An 18,438-nucleotide genomic window follows, 5' to 3' on the forward strand; every position below is an offset into this window, starting at 1 on the left:
ATAAAATCTAAAATGCATACATAGGCTTTGTAATTCATGAGCAATTTATAACTTAAATGAATTTTTAAAAATCTGTCAAAAGTTTGCAGATTCCGGGATAGATAGATAGATAAAAGATAGATAGATAGATAGATAGATAGAAGGACATATAGATAGATAGATAGATAGAAGGACATATAGATAGATAGATAGATAGATAGATAGATAGAAGGACATATAGATAGATAGATGGATGGATAGATAGATAGATAGATAGATTGATAGATAGCAGAGGGGGATATTGTAGCTTTTAAACGTATTTTTTAGAAATATAAGCATAACATGTATAAATGTTAATAGTTTTCCGTTCAATTAGAAATATAACATTTTTCCATCAATGTCATTTTTGAAACATTTTTTTACATGATTTCAAAATTCTTGGAGACTTAGAAATGCAATTTTCCTTATTATTTTGTTTTCATTCTGTGACTAGGGAGAACGCACATCCAAATAATTAGTTGTTTTTTTGTTCTGGGTACAGGATCATTTACAGTGGTGTAAATGGTTTGGTGGAATATAGATGTTTTTATAGAGTTCCAAAAATTGTCCTTGACAATGAGATACACACAGAGTCAGTTTGCATAACATTTTACAAGAATGCATGCACATAAAACCGAATGTATTGCTGCATATCTTTTCAAAAGTGCATTTTAAGTTTTGCATTACAACTTGCTGAGAAGATATAACATCCCACAGAGCCCTCAGCAGGTTACCAGCACCAACCCCTCTTCGTTCTTCACCTAGGGATGGTTAATGGGGCCAAGAAAATTTATTGATCTAACCTTGTCTAACATCTGGGCTCTAGGCAGCTGCCCAGGGTCACTTTATGGTCAATTCTGCTCTGCAAACACACCTTGTTTGAGAGGCCAGTAAGTATTTGGCTTCTCACCCATATCATTTAGTATCTGAGTGAGATGTATCTGATACAGGTCAGTAAATGCTCTGGTGTGTCATTGGTTCTGAAACATTAGGATCACATGTACGCAATGGTAGCACCTCATATGCCCTTAATGCAATTATTATTATTATTAGTATTATTATTATTTTGAGTTATGTAGCATCTACATAATCCAGGGCACTTTATAATTTTACAATTGAGATTGTATCTCCTTTACTGTACGTGAGCTCATATAGTTCACATTGTACAAGGTTTATAGTCCAAGGATGTCAGAGGATTAATGGAAAGATCTGTGCACTGTGCAAGCATATTTGGAGTTCACAATAATAAAATATAATGCCCAATGCCTGTCTTTATCCAGGCAACTATAACTACTGGATGTGGTCGGAAATAATTTTAAAATTCTGGTGGTATCCTTGGAAAGCTTTAATCCCAAAAACTCCATGAATTTCATTAGTATATTGTTTGTTTTTGTTTATTTATTTTGTTGCATCTATAGACAGCATCTAAAAAAATGGTATTTGTCTTAATAGGTCAATATTTCATTACTTGTCTGAGGTATTGCCAGGTAAGGAATACAATCTCTTAAAATTCTACTCTCTGCTATATTTATGCAAAGAATAAATAAAAAAATAAAAAATTAAAGTGTAGAGATCACTAGTATTATATGTTGAACGTCATCGCTTCTGAATGTCTTGTATGTTATCTCTTCAATATTTGTGTAAAATAAAATAAGAGGAAAATAAAAATTGTGTTCATGTAACCTGGGACAAAAAGGATCTAGAATCGAAGGAGTTTTTGAAGTATATACGAATTAAGAGACAGTGGTTCTCATGCTTTCTCTCCTCAGATCTGCCAAGCATTTTAATATTAAAAACGAGTTAAAACTGCATTCTATATGATCTCCCAAGTTATGCTACTAACATGTCACATTAAATTCAGTACATGTTGTTGCTTTTTGGTTACATGTGAAATTCACATTTTTTTCTTCTTGCAGCCATGTGTACGAATGTCTTGTGATGGTAAACACAAATGTTGATCTCAACCTGTATTTTATATATAAGTTCAGTTATTAGATATGTTTTCTTGCAAACATTTTGGCACTGCTCTATTTTTATAATATAAGATTATTGGATCTATGTTACTGTATATAAGTCAACAATCTGTTATATATACAACGCAAAATAAAATACACACATAAACTTTTACATGTGTTTGTGTTGGTTAATTTGAATCAAATATAATATTTTTGAAATGCTGAAACCAATTTGTCACTAATAAATAGTTACCTTAAACAAACACGGGGCAAGAAACATACATAATAAGCTAGATAAATTTCAGAGGGTACTTGGCATTCGTAGCAAATACTCACCTCAATTGTAACACTTATTTTGACCTGATTTGCTTGATTGCATTTCCCCTTCTTTGCCATTTACTGATATATTCCACCCCAATGGTGGCAGTTGAGGTGCTCTGACCAAATGAGCACAAATGCTGAGCAATATCCCCACTTCTTATAATAGCTAGATGTTACCAGCAAAGATCATTTCTGTGGAGTCTTAAATGAGCAACAAGTAAGAAAACGTTATATAGGTGAAGATACATAGAACAAAACTAAGGGATCAAAGTAGGTCCAATAATTGGGTATTTTTGGTTCACATGAAAACATGTATTTCAATGAATTTTTGCCACTAAACTCAATGTTCTTCGGAAGCATTAGACACAATCCATTGACTGCCTAAAGTGATATTTCAAAGTGAACTTAAATTAAAAGCCCGTTTGTCTAATTTGACCTTAAATTTGAAATTCCCTTTGAATTTACTTTGAATTCTTACTTGTGATGCTCTGCATTTAACATCCTGCAGCAACTCCCACAACGCCAATGTACTGACTGTAGCTTGGAAAATACTTCACCTCATTTATTCTTACATTGCTACTATATTATCACGTGTTACTATAGAATTGTTTCCAATTATACCTGTAGTAGTTTGCCACTGTAATTTTCTGTGCATGCAGTTTTTTTTTTTTTTTTTTTTTTTAATTCTTTATTTTTGAGTGCATAGAGAAAACATGGTTACAAATGCATTTAACATGCCCCAACAGCAAGTGCTCACTTTTTAACAGATAACATAGATAGGCAGAGGCATGGCATGGGAATACAATGCACATTTTTGTATATTATAACATGAAGGCTAGTTGTGACTATGAGTGGTTACAAGTTGAGAATAGTGAACAAATATAAAAAGAATGGCTTATTATGTAAGTGTTTAGTATGATACACAGATTATACTTGTTGCTTTTATGTATAGTGAGATGCCTGTCAGGGACATCTGTCTATGTATAAACAAACTATAGGCTGTCGTATGCAAAAAATCTTAATAGGTTAAACTAGGTAAGACAGTGTTTTTGCAGCGTCTGCTTGTTAGTTGTATCGCTTAATGTACAATTGCTATGTCTGAACAAATATGGATCAACGTTACGTTAAGTAAAGTATGAGGCTTTACATGTAGAGTACTCTCTCTTAGTGTGAATACATATAGGTGTGGACGGTATATAATGCAACAGAGAGAGGGGATGTTAGAACAAAATGGTGGTATGACAGAAAATTCCTCGAAAGGAGATGTACCAACATATTAAGAGCGACTATTGCTGATTAAATAAAAAACATTCAGTAAGCAGTATTATATGCCCCTACTAAATATGTGGACGTACGCTGTTCCAACTGTGAGGCAGGAAAATATATATGTAGCTTGACTATTTAAAGTGAGTTACAAACGTGGGTTAATAATGTTAATTTAATCTGCTGGGTTTGCGTCGCTTGAGGTATAGGAACAGGTATGTTAGTAAGGGTGTATGCACAATGTTGACATGAACACTGTCGGTATTAACAAGCTGAACAGAACTTACTGTTTGTGTTAAGATATGCTTGGCATCAATTTTTAGAGGACATCATGCCAGGTTTCAGGTGTATAAAGCCTCGCTAGTTAAGCTTAAGTTTAGATAGGGCTAGCTAGTGACCTAATGCGGCTCCAAGATACATATATGGGCCATAACATAAAGGGCTTAAGGCAGGGTAACGTATAGCCCGTCAGAGGTGCTCAGTAAAATCAAAAATAAGTACGATCTATAACTTGCCTATAATTTATAATATGCCTCAACATCGCTATTCTCCCTAAGTGCCTGTCCTGTATGGCATTGCTATGTACAGCCTGTGAGTCAAAATGGCCGTCCTACGCATTCCAGGCATGGGTATTGACTAAGGTGTTAAGTAAAGGCCAAGCAGGGAGGCCAGCGGTGCCGGAGCATTAAAACACTGAGGGTAACATTTAAACTCCAAACTTATTATTGGCCTGTCAACACTAACCCCTTAGGAGGCCCCTTTGGAGTGGTAAGGGAAGGCGTTAGCAATCAGGGCCGAATATTGGTATATCGGCTATCATCTGTAAGGTAAAGAAAATAATAACGTGAACAGAAGAAATAATAAGCGGTCTGAAGGAAAACACTCTTTGGTTGTTAGTCCCAGAGAGTCCCACTTGCCGGCTCAGTTCATCCGATGCCCTCGAGGGGCAGAGCACAGTCCAGCCCAAGGCAGAGATGAGTCACAGTTCCAGTGTGGTACAACATCTGAGGCCGTTCAGCTGGCTCCCATAACGGGAAAGACCCTTCGTTTTCCCCGCTCAGAAAGGTGTGTAGCCGCTCTGATACTTTCTTTGTGGCTGTGACCGCAGAAATCCGGATCGTGCTGTGCCGGGTGCTGAGAAGGGGGCTTGGTGATGTCTTAGAAGACGTCGCTTTCATGGAGGGCTCGTTTATGTGTGGTCGCTTGCGGGAGGCTGTACTGGGGCCGCGTGGGGGATTTCCCCTCAGGTAGCGTCGAACCACCGGGCGGATCCACTTTGCCGCCGCTTTCACCGCTTGTTGGAAGGGCTGTCTCTTGGCCTTGTACTTCTCCCAAAGGTACGTGCGAAGCTGTTCAAAGAACACGGTTATGTGTTCGGGTGGCTTGTGCATCTCATGCCTCGTTCTGCGCTGCTTCTGCGCCGCCATTTTAGCTTGGCCCTGGTGGTCCTTCGTGGACAGGGTTTGTGTCGCTTGGATTGTTTGCTGCATGGGGCTATTCAACCCCTGTGAGGACCGGGATATCCCCCGCCGGTCCAGAGGGGGGGGTAGCAGGGCTGCAGTGTGTCCACGCCCGGGAGCCCGTCCAGTGGCGGAAGGGAAGCCATCTCCCCAGGGTCCCGGACTTCGCTCGAGTTTAGGCCGCATAGCTGGATCAGGTTTGTCTGCAGCGCACCGTTGCCGGTTCGATACCATTCAGCTGCTCTCGTCGTGCTGTGTACGATTATGGTCACCGTTAATACGTTTGGGTCATTCGATCGTGGCTTTCTTGTGCCTGTCTTAGCTGGAGCTCCTAAAGCGTGCGACCGGCCATGTTCGCTGCCAGGCCCCCTTTTGTAATTATTTTTAAAGGCCTATGTGTCAAGCGTGCATGCAGTTTTTATAATCGTCATTTAATGTTTCTGACCAATATTTCATGCACACAGTTATTAATATTTTGGGTGATAGAATTTGGTTGCTAAATTTTTTAACACATTGCTACTCTACCCTTCCCCTCCTCTCCCCTCCCCTATTTTCCTCCTAACTGTAAATACCTTCATATAACTGTTCTATCTCCATCTCTGTTCTTCAGACCTCATCTCGCACTCATACTTACTCATAGGAACATCGAATGTGATGCTCTGCATTTTTTTTCTCACCACTTCCCACCAAACCTCCCCTCCTCCCGCCCACCCAGGTTCCCCCTAAATATATAGCATACCCCTCCAGCTGTTAGAGATTCTCACTCAATTACCTCTACATTCCCTTTACAATTTACAAATAGCTGCTTCTCTCTGTTAACTCTTTTAGCCATCACCTCCAAATTTCCCCTGCTACCTTTTGTCTCAAATCCCCACGGTAGCAAAGAGGAGTCGGGGAGCACTGTAAATCTCCGTTCATAGTTATTATTATTATTATTTGATTATATATATAGCGCCATCAGATTTCGTACAATGGGTAGACTAACAAAGCACTGTACAATGGGTCGACTAACAGACATGTAATAGTTCCCAGCATAATGTAAAAAATTGTCATTTTATGTGGCTCTGGCAGGAGTCAACCCCCATACTTCAGTGCCCATCCAACCAGCTAGCCTTGCAAGTGCCTACAGGAAAAGGACAGGAACTGGCAACTTTTTAAACATACTAAATTGCATTTTACTGAAAAATAATAAGGGGAAAAACATTTACTCAGATTTTTTTCTCCCTCCTTTCTACATATTTTGTCTTGTAAACCCAATCAACCAAGCCACATGTCATTCCACTCACTATTAAAGAACATATAAAGGCACCCAGACCATTTGACTCAATGAAGTAATCTGTTTGCAGTACTTTACTTTTAACCCTGCAATGTAAAACATTTTAATAGAAACAGCATTTTTTTCAATTGCAGGGTTAAATACACCTCTAGTAGCCACCTTCCTGACAGCCACTACAGGTGCTTTCTATGAGTAGCATCGGATGCGATGAGCAGAGGAGGTGGCGTGACATCGTGGGAGGTGGATCGAATGGCCACAGGGAATGGATTTTGATGCTGAAAAAAAGTGAGTTAAAGGAATTTAGGGGGTGGGACCATGAAATAAATGCAGAGCAGAACACTATATCATTAGAATATAAGTTTAATATAGGTTTATGGTCTCTAAATTATGTTGCTCGCCCTTAACCCACTATCATCCACATTTAATGTTTCATTCTACTTATAAAACATTCCACCCCAACCAGTCAAACATCATGTCTCTTTTCATTTCACCACTTGGATATGTTAAAATAGATCTGAAAAAAATATGTATATCATTTTTATATTATACAGATTTACAACCCAGCTGTTGAATACCTTTTGCCTTGATCTTTAATTAGTTTAAATGCATTTTATTTTGTTTCTCTTATGTTTTAGTTTATATTACACACCGAGAACAGAACGCCCTTTTGGTACCATGCTGCCATCTAATGGAGTATTACTGAATTGCAGTTACACTGAACATATGGAGAGAAAAATAAGTAGCAAGAGAGGTGAGAACGGACAACAGCTCAATTAGCCTGCCCTTCGGTGGATCCCCACTCAGATCTCAAGCTGGTTTTAGCTCAACTTGTGCCATTACAGAGAGAACATATCTGAAGCATATCAGACTGGTCCCACCTGTACGGGCAGTCTTGATCCAAAATACTAGCAGGTTCCCTCTGCATGAGAGATACGACAACCCCATACGATCGTTTCAACCTTGTAAGGTATCATCAATGAGGTATAGCCAATATTTCTCTAGGCACCATGAGCAAGGGGTTCACGTCTGGATTGCCCTTTAAACTTAAGGAGAGAAAAATAAGTAGCTGTGTCTCTCGTGCAGAGGGAACTTGCTGGCATTTCAGATCTGGACTGCCCGTATGGGTGGGAACAGTCTGACATGCTTCAGATATGTTCTCTCTGTAATGGCACAAGATGAGCTAAAACCAGCTTGAGATCTGAGCGAGGAACCACCGAAGGTCAGGCTATTTTAGCTGCTGTCCGTTCCCAGTACACTCTTGCGCCTTGTTTTTTTACACTAAACATATGTTTCATTCATATTACAGGGAAACATGAACCCCTCTTTTCAAATGCATTATGTAGATAATGCATTATTATAATGTTAACAGTGACATTGAAATAATACAAAAAATAAACATGTGTACCTTAAAAAGTTTCTTATGAAGCATTTTGTTAGTGGGTTATGTGCAGATGATGACATACCCCTCCATAATAAAGGATAGAATGTTATGCATTAACCATGCTCCAATTTAAAGAAAACAACAATTACCTTTGGCATGACAGACTGCAGGGTCAAAGAATGGCACCATAATTATGTCAGCATACTGAACTGGTGTTGGTGTTTAGAGTGACCCTGCAAAGAATTACATCATCATTAGTGGAAAACCCAATTTGCCATATTTGAAACACATTTTTTACTTAACAATATTGATCTGTAAGGATTTTTAACTTTTTCCCTATAATTTATTTGCATACATTTATTTAATATGATCACATTCATATTAAATGTGTCATCATTTCCTATAAATATAATTTTTTGTTTGAAGAGCCCTTTGTTTTATAAGTATATGCTGTATTTAGCATAGCACTCATGGTTGCTGTCTGTGGAGTATGGCCAGTATCACATTCAAGTGCATTGCTATTGCCATCAATTATACTTGGATGAGCCTTGCATTTTGCAAAGCCACATCACCAGACCCTGTTGTTGGAATAGCTGCGAAATATTTAGAAATTCAACATATATTGTGCTTCATGAAACAATCAGATATAAATAGTTTACTCTTTTATAAAGATATAAAATGAACTAACATACAGCTATTTACTAGATGACTGAAAATCTCACATAGCAAAAGAAAAACATACTGTATTATATAGTAAGACTGTTTGTGGCTGACTCCTGAGCGTAACTCACTTCCTCAAGACACCATAAGTGCTACATTTGTACAACGATAGGAAAAAGCTTTGTGGAAGTTGCAATTTGCAGACACAAACAGCAAAACATCTCCAACATTTACCTCCGTACTGCTTCCATTTCAATGTAGTAATAATAATAATAATAATAATAATAAAAAACTTCTAGTTCTCTAAGATCCTATATTATCCATGAGAGATTTGCAGTTCCTATCGCCATGAGACTCGTTGGGTGGATGATTTAAAAAAAGAAAATGGAATTCTTATTTTATTGACTTCAACATTAAATCACATTATTTTATAACTCTTGCCACTTACCCTACTTTTGATGCCCAGTGCTCTGACCTAAAAGAAAGCATTATCTCCTCATGTCCCAAGTCTAGAGAAAGACTGGTCCTTAGCAGTCAACTCTCTGCCCACATTTTTCAACTTTGAGCAGTCAGTATTCAATAATTATTACTTAACAAAAAAAAAACTGCATAAAGAAAATATCAGCATCAGTTCAAGAATTTAGTCAGGTGTTTTTGGTCAGTTTAGGTCTGCACATTATTCAGTTATAGTGGACAATACAAGTGTCAAGTGGCTTCAAAATGTCATCCAGTATTGTCCTAAAGATGTTAGCGGATCGAACATTAAAACTGAAATACTTGAGAGCAAATCTATAGCACCGACATGATCACAATTCTAGAAATGGAATCTTATAAACCTTTAAAGTAGAAGCGTCTATCAGTTTGAAAACATTAGTATTTAAATAAAAAAAATATACAATATGTTGCACTGTCATCTTTAAGAAAAATGTTGATTTGGCATCTGTTTCATTTCTTGGATACATGGAAGCACTTCTTATGCACGTTGCCTGAAAGCATTTTAGCAATTCTCTTTGATCTCAGTAACAATTGAATGTAAGCTGATCAAAGCTATTTTAACATCTGTGACTAAAAGAAAAACACGTTTTGCTGACTGCAATTGAAAAGAAAGCAAAGAGAAAGAGAGAAAAATATTTTCGTAAGTAACATTGTCTTAAGTTTTAACTCTTTTCTTCCTGACCTCATGTATACACACACAGAGTTATGTACTAAAGTGAGAATTCAAATTAAATTCAAAGTAAATTTCAAATTCAAGGCCAGGGTAGCAGAATGGAAAGCATGGCTAGCTTAGAGAATTTTCTCCTTTGGCCATTTTCACCTTAAACCTGAAATCTACCTTGAATTTACCTTAAATTCTCACTTTAGTGAATAACCCTATCATGATTATTCATTAAACACTGGAGTGGAAATTCTCATATTTACTAAAGTGAGAAACAATTGGAATTCAGTCAGGCTGAAAAAAATTTGCAACAATCATCTGGATGTATAGAGTGTCCAGATTAAAAATGAATACATCAAGAAGATTGATGTATATCCTCAATCGTATTTGGACTTACACTGAAGAATGGGTAAAATGCTACATCCTTGACTGCTGTCCTCCTTAACCCCTTGAGGACCAAACCTCTGGAATAAAAGGGAATCATGACATGTAACACATGTCATGTGTCCTTAAGGGGTTAAACATCTTAAAGGTTACAGGGAGGCACTACAATTTAATACCTGTACCCTTGTCGATGTGTTCAAACAAACACTTTCTGAAAAAAAAAAAGATAGTTGCAAATTTGCTCTTCCTTACTGAATTCGGCCTCACACTGAAGAATGGGTAAAATGCTACATCCTTGACTGCTGTCCTTCTTTTAAAGGAACACTATAGGGTCAGGAACACAAAAATGTATTCCTGAACCTATAGTGCTAAACCCACCATTTAGTTGGTTTGCCCCCCACTTAGCACCCTTAAAAGTTATTAAAACTCATCTTATTTCCAGTGCTAGCTCCGCCCCCTTGGTGACACCATCAGCATTGCCTATTATTAGCCAATCCAATGCTTTCCCAAAGTAGGGACTATTTGTTCTTATGTAGGTTTCCTACGCCTGACCAAAGTGTGCTCCTTTTACTGTGGTCAGAGAAATTTTCCCACAATTCTCACCTTTCCTCTGTGTTCTCGTGATGCCTCCTTTCCGTATTCCCGAACGCCGGCAAAACTACCAAATTTTGCCCTAACAGAATGAGAACAGTTTCTCCATTCATGTTAGGATGCAATTCGGGACTTTGTTTGGATCGGAATTTAATTTGAAAGAATGGAATACCAATCTATTAGTGCAGCAGGTGCATCTTGCAGCTGCTTAGTAGATAACTCCCTAATTCCCACGGTATTAGGGAGCTATCTACCAAAAGTCTGAAAGACCTAAATTGGTCTTTCAGCCAAGTTTACTAATACTAAGTAAAGATTACTTAGCATTAGTAAATTCTGCTCCTACTGGCTATATAGCGAGTATGGGTATGTCTACTAAACAGTGAGCAGCTTGTGGCTGCTCACTTTTGTAAAAAAAAAAAGCTGATCCCCCACCTGTGCTGCTTGGGTGGGGGCTATTAAACTGAATGGGGGACCTAGCGTCCCACCCCTGAATGAAAATGGAGGTGGGAACCTATTGTACTACCCCTGGCCCCTACCCATGAGCAGCGGGTGTTTGCCCTGAATGACAATAGGGGGGACCTATTGTCCTCCCCCCTTGCCACCACCCATGGGGGGTCCTGAATGAAAATGGGGGGGGGGAGCTATTGTCCTCCCCATGGCCCCCACCCATGAGCGGTGGATGGGGGCCCTGAATGTAACTGGGGGGACCTATTGTCCTACCTCTCGGCCCCCACCCTTGAGCAGTGGGTGGGCGCTCTGAATGACAATGGACGGGGACCAATTGTCCTCCCCCCCGCCCCCACCCATAGGCGGCGGGTGGGGTCCAGGAGGGAGGACAATAGGTCTCCCCATTGTCATTCAGGGCCCCCCACCCTTTCAATCAACCAATCAGAGAGTAATTTTACAGAGAGTCATTTGACTTATAATAACACACTGATTGGTTGCTTTTAATCAACCAATCAGAGAGTTATGAGTCAAATTACACAGCATGAGAAAACTCCAAATAACTTTCCCACGCTGTGTAAAATTACTCAGAATACTCTGACTGGTTGGATTCCAAGCCAACCAATCAGAGTGCAGTGACAGGTAAATGTAGAGACTTACCTGTCAGTCTCTTCATTGGCTTGGAATCAACCAATCAGAGCACTCTAAGTCAAATTTCAGGGCATGGTTAGGCTTTATAAGCCTTTCCCCACCCTGCAGAGCTCAGTCTGCTCGGTGCACTCGCTGGGTGAAGATGGATTTTTTTTTTTGTGTGTCAGGATTTTTATTTTTAGGCGTTTTTTTGCACTCAGGTTTTTTATTTTATTTTCAAAGTTTAACGGGTATTATGGATTTTTATTTGGCCTTTTTTGGGGCTGAAAAAAGAAGGTTTTTAAAAAAGACATCAAATGGTGAGTTTTTTAAATTTATTTAGGTGTTTAGTTTTATTGTTCCCCTCTCACTATTTTTACAGTGAGGGTGGTAGGTAGAGCTTTATTTAATTTTTCATTTTCATTTAGGGCCCCCACCCGCTGCTTATGGGTGGTGGCCAGGGGGGAGGACAATAGGTCCCCCCCATTTTCATTTAGGGCCCCACCCATCACCCATCGATGGGGGCTGAGGGGGGAAGGCAATAGGTCCCCCCATATTCCTTTAAGTTCCCCATCTGCCGCTCATGGGTAGGGGCTGGTGGGGGGACAATAAATCTCCCCCATTGTCATTCAGGGCCCCCTCTCGCCACTCATGGGTGGGGGCCAGGGAGGGAGGACAATAAGTGTGTCCCCCATTTTCATTTAGGGCCCCTACACATTGCTCATTGCTTCAAGGTTATGGGAGATATTTATTTAGGCAGTATGTCCTGGAAATAATGTCCAGCAGTTAACATAGGCTGTAGTAGCATGTCTCCATAGAGTAGCACAGTGTAGTATAAATATAGTAGGGGCCTCACCCCAGGTGCACAGGGTATGAACCTGTAAATGCTGGCCACGGCCCTGACAGAGAGCACTAATCTGTGCTCAAACGGCTAATTCAAGGTTATGGGAGATATTTCTTTAAGCAGTATGTCCTGGAAATCCTGTTCAGCAGTTAACAGAGGCTGTAGCAGCATGTCTCCACGCAGTAGCACAGTGTAGTAAAATATATAGAAGGATGGTTCACCCCAGGTGCAGAGGGTATGAACCTTGAGTGCTGGCCTCAGCTTTGACAGAGAGCACTAATCAGTGCTCAAACAGTTAATTCAAGGTTATGGGAGGAATCCCTTTAAACAGCTTATATAAATGACGTAATTCAACATAAACATGCAACCCCAGTAAGACCCTCAAGCCCCAGAAAAGTGAGGGCAAGAAGGGGACAGGGCAGAAACCAAGAATAAGGTAGAAACACAATAAATAACATTAATAACAAAACACAGATTTACACAGTACAGAAGCAAAGCAAGAACAAACAGCAAAATATATAAGAAATATACATTCAGAAACAACCTTAAAAAAAAGGCAATGGAAACATAAAGTAATGGAAAAGAGTAATACTCTGATCTGTCTGGTTGATGGAGCAGCAAAGCCTCATGTACATCCTACTCTCTTGTGATTGTTTTTTTTTTCTATGTGTTTCTTTGCTGCTGTGGAGCTAGTAAAGAGAGATTTTGGAAATAATGAAGCCTCCTGTCATGTTGTAAAATTGTATGGGTCTTTAACAGCATAGATATAGAATTAATTAGTTTTCATCGGGATTCAGAGTTTGCTAAACGAGAGGAAATAATCTGGAAAGGAGTCACCATCCAGCATCGATATATACAGAGCTTGTAAATAAAGAAAATGTAGTGGTAAACAGGATTCATAATAAGCATTTATATAACTGTCTGGGCCAGTGACTTTATGGGCTTTCAATGATGGAACTGCCTTTGCTATATTTTCCTCTGTAAGCGGCATTGTAGAGAGGAGATTTGTTCACAATTCAAATTTGTGATGCTACTTTACAAGAGGTAGGCAGAGATATAACTAATCAGATCATCATTAGAATGCATGGTTAAATATTTTTGTGAATAGTAGTTAGTATGTCCTGGATATGAGGAGAAGGAAAGGGGGTGTGGGGGGGGGGGGGGGGCATGGGGTGAAATAGTGGACAGTAAGATTCCAACAAGCAACATAGAGAGAAAGGGATGACAGTGAGGGATACAAGGAAGGAAATATGCAAAACTGAAATATTAATTGTCTGCTGGCTGGGGTGTTAGTGCAAAGCCAACTCTGATATGTTGTATCTAAGTCTTTACCATGCTTTATTATTTTTTCTCTTGTTTTAGTAGTACGATTGCATCATATTGTATCACTCAGAGATTGCATTTCTTGTTTGGTATTTTTTTTTTGCTTTTTACCTTCAGATTAATGACCTAACTTCTCCCCCACCCCTCAGCTACCCCCTTGGTTAGGGCCAACTGAAAGGATGCGTGATTATTAGATGTGCCAATATCTACTCATAGGTACATCACCTAGCTTTTCATTGTAACATATGCATCCCGCACACTGATTGTGACTAAGCGTGTTCCAACACCTGTATATATGGTACACTTCTTTTCTTTAACTTGTTCACCTTGTGAGCATACACTGTAGCACAGCCTTGGAGTCCTCTGGGCTCATATTGCCCTTCGTTAACATTCTCTTGCATTCTTATCTCTCTGTCGGCTTCGTCTTAAGAGCTAACACGTTTTATGTGAACAATTGTACAACATTTCTTATGACGTGCTCTGATTGTCTCTGTACTTATTTTATTTGTACTCCTCTCATTTGTTGACCATGATTACACACTGCACTGCAAAAATAAAGAATTAAAACCAAAAAAAATAGCCATGCACTCACTAACCGTGTCATAGTATGTTTCAAAATCAGGACTTTGTTACATAGATTTTACAAGTTTGTTTTCAAATCAATAGAATTCACTGTTTAACCCCTTAAGGACCAAACATCTGGAATAAAAGGGAATCATGACATGTCACACATGTCATGCGTCTTTAAGGGGTTAATAAACCCCAAGATGAAAGACATACAGTGATGAAGAAAGAGATTGTGAAAAGCTATGTGGGACATAAACTGATTGATTGATTTATTTATTTATAAAATATTTTACCAGGAAAGATACATTGAGATTTCTCTCATTTTCAAGTATGTCCTGGGTCCACAAATCATTGCATTGTTACTAGAGATGTCCCGAATAGTTCGCTGGCGAATAGTTCCTGGCGAATATAGCTTGTTCGCGTTCGCCACAGCGGGCGAACATATGCGATGTTCGGTCCGCCCCCTATTCGTCATCATTGAGTAAACTTTGACCCTGTACCTCACAGTCAGCAGACACATTCCAGCCAATTAGCAGCAGACCCTCCCTCCCAGACCCTCCCACCTCCTGGACAGCATGCATTTTAGATTCATTCAGAAGCTGCATTCTTAGTGAGAGGAGGGACAGTGTAGCTGCTGCTGATTTAATAGGGAAATCGATAGCTAGGCTAGTGTATTCAGTGTCCACTACAGTCCTGAAGGGCTCATCTGATCTCTGCTGTAAGGACAGCACCCCAAAAAGCCCTTTTTAGGGCTAGAACATCAGTCTGCTTTTTTTTCCCTGTGTTATCTAATTGCAGTTGCCTACATGCCAGTGTGTGTGTCAGGCTCACAGCGTACACTGTGCCCACTTGCCCAGTGCCACCACTCATATCTGGTGTCACGATAGCTTGCATTTAAAAAAAACAAAACACTTTTTTGACTGTGAAATAATAGCAGTCAGTTTCCTTCACACGTGTGCGTTTCAGGGCCTGCCAGGGCACAGTGTCACACCAGTGCAACTCATATCTGGTGTAACAGTAGTGTACATTAAAAAAAAAACTAGAAATTTGACTGTGAAATAATAGCAGTCAGTTTCCTTCACACGTGTGCATTCAAGGGGTCTGCCAGGGCACAGTGTCACACCAGTGCAACTCATATCTGGTGTATCAGGAGTGTACATTTTAAAAAAACACACACTTTTTTGACTGTAAAATAATAGCAGTCAGTTTCCTTCACGCGTGTGCGTTTCAGGGCCTGCCAGGGCACAGTGTCACACCAGTGCAACTCATATCTGGTGTAACAGTAGTGTACATTTAAAAAAATAAAAAAATAAATTGAAATTTGACTGTGAAATAATAGCAGTCAGTTTCCTTCACACGTGTGCGTTGCAGCGCCTGCCAGGGCACAGTGTCACATCAGTGCAACTCATATCTGGCATAACAGTAGTGTACATTTAAAAAAAAAAATACAATTTTGACTGTAATAGATTGAATAGCAGTTAGTTGTCCGCAAGCGTGTGTGTCAGGAATACAGCGTCTACTCTGCCAACTTCTGCCAGTGCACAGTGCCACTCATATCTGTTGTCACAGTAGCTTGCACGCATAGTACCACTAATCAAAAAAAATAAATGACAGGCAGAGGCAGGCCACCCCGCAGGGGCCGTCGTGGTCGTGTTGCTGTGATTCCCTTTGGCCCTAGAATAATGCCCAGTGTTCAGTTGACTGTCTAACACAGGATACCCAATCTTCTACAGCTTCCGCTCGGAACCTTGACGCACCATCCTCCTCCAGCTTAGCTTCGGGCACCTCTCAAGTTACCACTCGCCCGCCTGCCGCCACCACCAACACTAGCACCACAGCCGCTTCACTTGATCTGTCAGAGGAGTTATTTACACATCAGTTGGAAGAAATGAGTGATGCGCAACCATTATTGCCAGAGGATGTAGATAACAGGCATATGTCTCAGTCAGGTAGCATTACACACATGGATGTACGGTGTGATGATGATGTTGTACTCGCTGCTGCTTCCTTTGCTGAGTTGTCAGATACAAGTGAAGCGGTTGATGATGACGATGCGTCCGTGGATGTCACGTGGGTGCCCGCTAGAAAAGAAGAAGAACAGGGGGAAAGTTCAGATGGGGAGACAGAGAGGAGGAGGAGACGAGTTGGAAGCATGGGGAGGTCGTCGCAAGGAGCTAGTGGCACAGTCAGACAGCATGCATCGGCACCCGGGGTCAGCCAGACAGCACGCCAATCAATGCATGCTGTGTCCACCACCAGAATGCTGTCATGGCAGAGCTCAGCAGTGTGGCATGTTTTTTGTGTGTCTGCCTCAACAGCGATGCCATTTGCAACCTGTGCCAAAAGAAACTGAGTCGTGGGAAGTCCAACACCCACCTAGGTACAACTGCTTTGCGAATGCACATGATCCCACATCACAAACACCTATGGGATCAACACATGAGTACAAGCAGCACACAAACTCAAAGCTGCCATCCTCCTCCTGGTCCAGCATCTTCAGCTACGTCAACCAGTGCTGTCCTCCTTGCCCCCTCTCAACCATCCGCCACTCCGTCTCTCGCCTTGAGCAGTTCCTGCTCATCTGCCCACAGTCAGGTGTCTGTCAAGGACATGTTTGAGCGTAAGAAGCCAATGTCACAAAGTCACCCCATTGCCCGGCATCTGACAGCTGGCTTGTCTGAACTCTTAGCCCGCCAGCTTTTACCATACAAGCTGGTGGAGTCTGAGGCGTTCCAAAAATTTGTAGCTATTGGGACACTGCAGTGGAAGGTACCCTGACGAAATTTCTTTGCACAAAAGGCAATCCCCAACCTGTACTCGATTGTGCAAAAGGAAGTAATGGCATGTCTGGCACACAGTGTTGGGGCAAGGGTCCATCTGACCACTGATACCTGGTCTGTAAAGCATGGTCAGGGCAGGTATATCACCTACACAGCGCATTGGGTAAACCTGCTGATGGCTGCCAAGCATGGAATGCGTGGCTCTGCAGAGGAGTTGGTGACACCGCCACGACTTGCAGGCAGGCCTGCTGCCACCTCCTCTACTCCTCTGACTCCATCCTCTTCCATAACCTCCTCGGCTGAGTCCTCTTCTGCTGCTGTGTCTTGCTCCACAGCAACGGCACCCCCCCAGCTCCCCAGGTACTATTCCACATCCCGGATACGGCAGTGTCACGCCATCTTGGGGTTGACTTGCCTGAAAGCAGAGAGTCACACAAGACCAGCTCTCCTGTCCGCCCTGAATGCACAGGTGGATCAGTGGCTGACTCCGCACCAACTGGAGATCGGCAAAGTGGTTTGTGACAACGGAAGAAATTTGTTGGTGGCATTGAATTTGGGCAATTTGACACATGTGCCGTGCATGGCACATGTGTGTAATCTGATCGTACAACGCTTTGTGCATAAGTACCCAGTCTTACAGGACGTCCTGAAGCAGGCCAGGAAGGTGTGTGGCCATTTCAGGCGTTCCTACACGGCCATGGCGCACTTTTCAGATATCCAGTGGCGAAACAACATGCCAGTGAGGTGCTTGATTTGCGACAGCCCGATGCTTTGGAATTCAACATTCCTAATGTTCGACTGCCTGCTCCAACAAGAAAAAGCAGTTAACGAGTATTTGTATGACCGGGGTGCTAGGACAGCCTCTGCGGAGCTGGGAATTTTTTTACCACGTTACTGGACGCTCATGCGCAATGCCTGTAGGCTCATGCGTCCTTTTGAGGAGGTGACAAACCTAGTCAGTCGCACCGAAGGCACCATCAGCGACATCATACCATTTGTTTTCTTCCTGGAGTGTGCCCTGCGAAGAGTGCTGAATCAGGCCATAGATGAGCGTGAAGAGGAAGAGGAAGAGTTGTGGTAACCATCACCACCAGAAACAGTCTTATCAGCATTGCTTGGTGGACCTGCGGCAACGCTGGAAGAGGATTGTGTGGAAGAGGAGACAGAGGAGGAATGTGGCTTTGAGGAGGAGGAGGAAGACCAACCACAACAGGCATAAAGTTTAGATGCAAGCTTTTCTATGTGGAGGCCAAAAGATAGATTGGGATCTAACATCATACCCAAGTATTTGAAAGAGTGGACTGCGGTCAATGGGCCATTTGAATTTGTTTGATTGATAGGTGGGAATTGTGTAATTTGTGTAATTTAGGTACTGTTCCAAAGAT

The sequence above is a fragment of the Pelobates fuscus genome, chromosome 3 (assembly GCF_036172605.1).
Source record: "Pelobates fuscus isolate aPelFus1 chromosome 3, aPelFus1.pri, whole genome shotgun sequence".
NCBI classification, from domain to species: domain Eukaryota; kingdom Metazoa; phylum Chordata; class Amphibia; order Anura; family Pelobatidae; genus Pelobates; species Pelobates fuscus.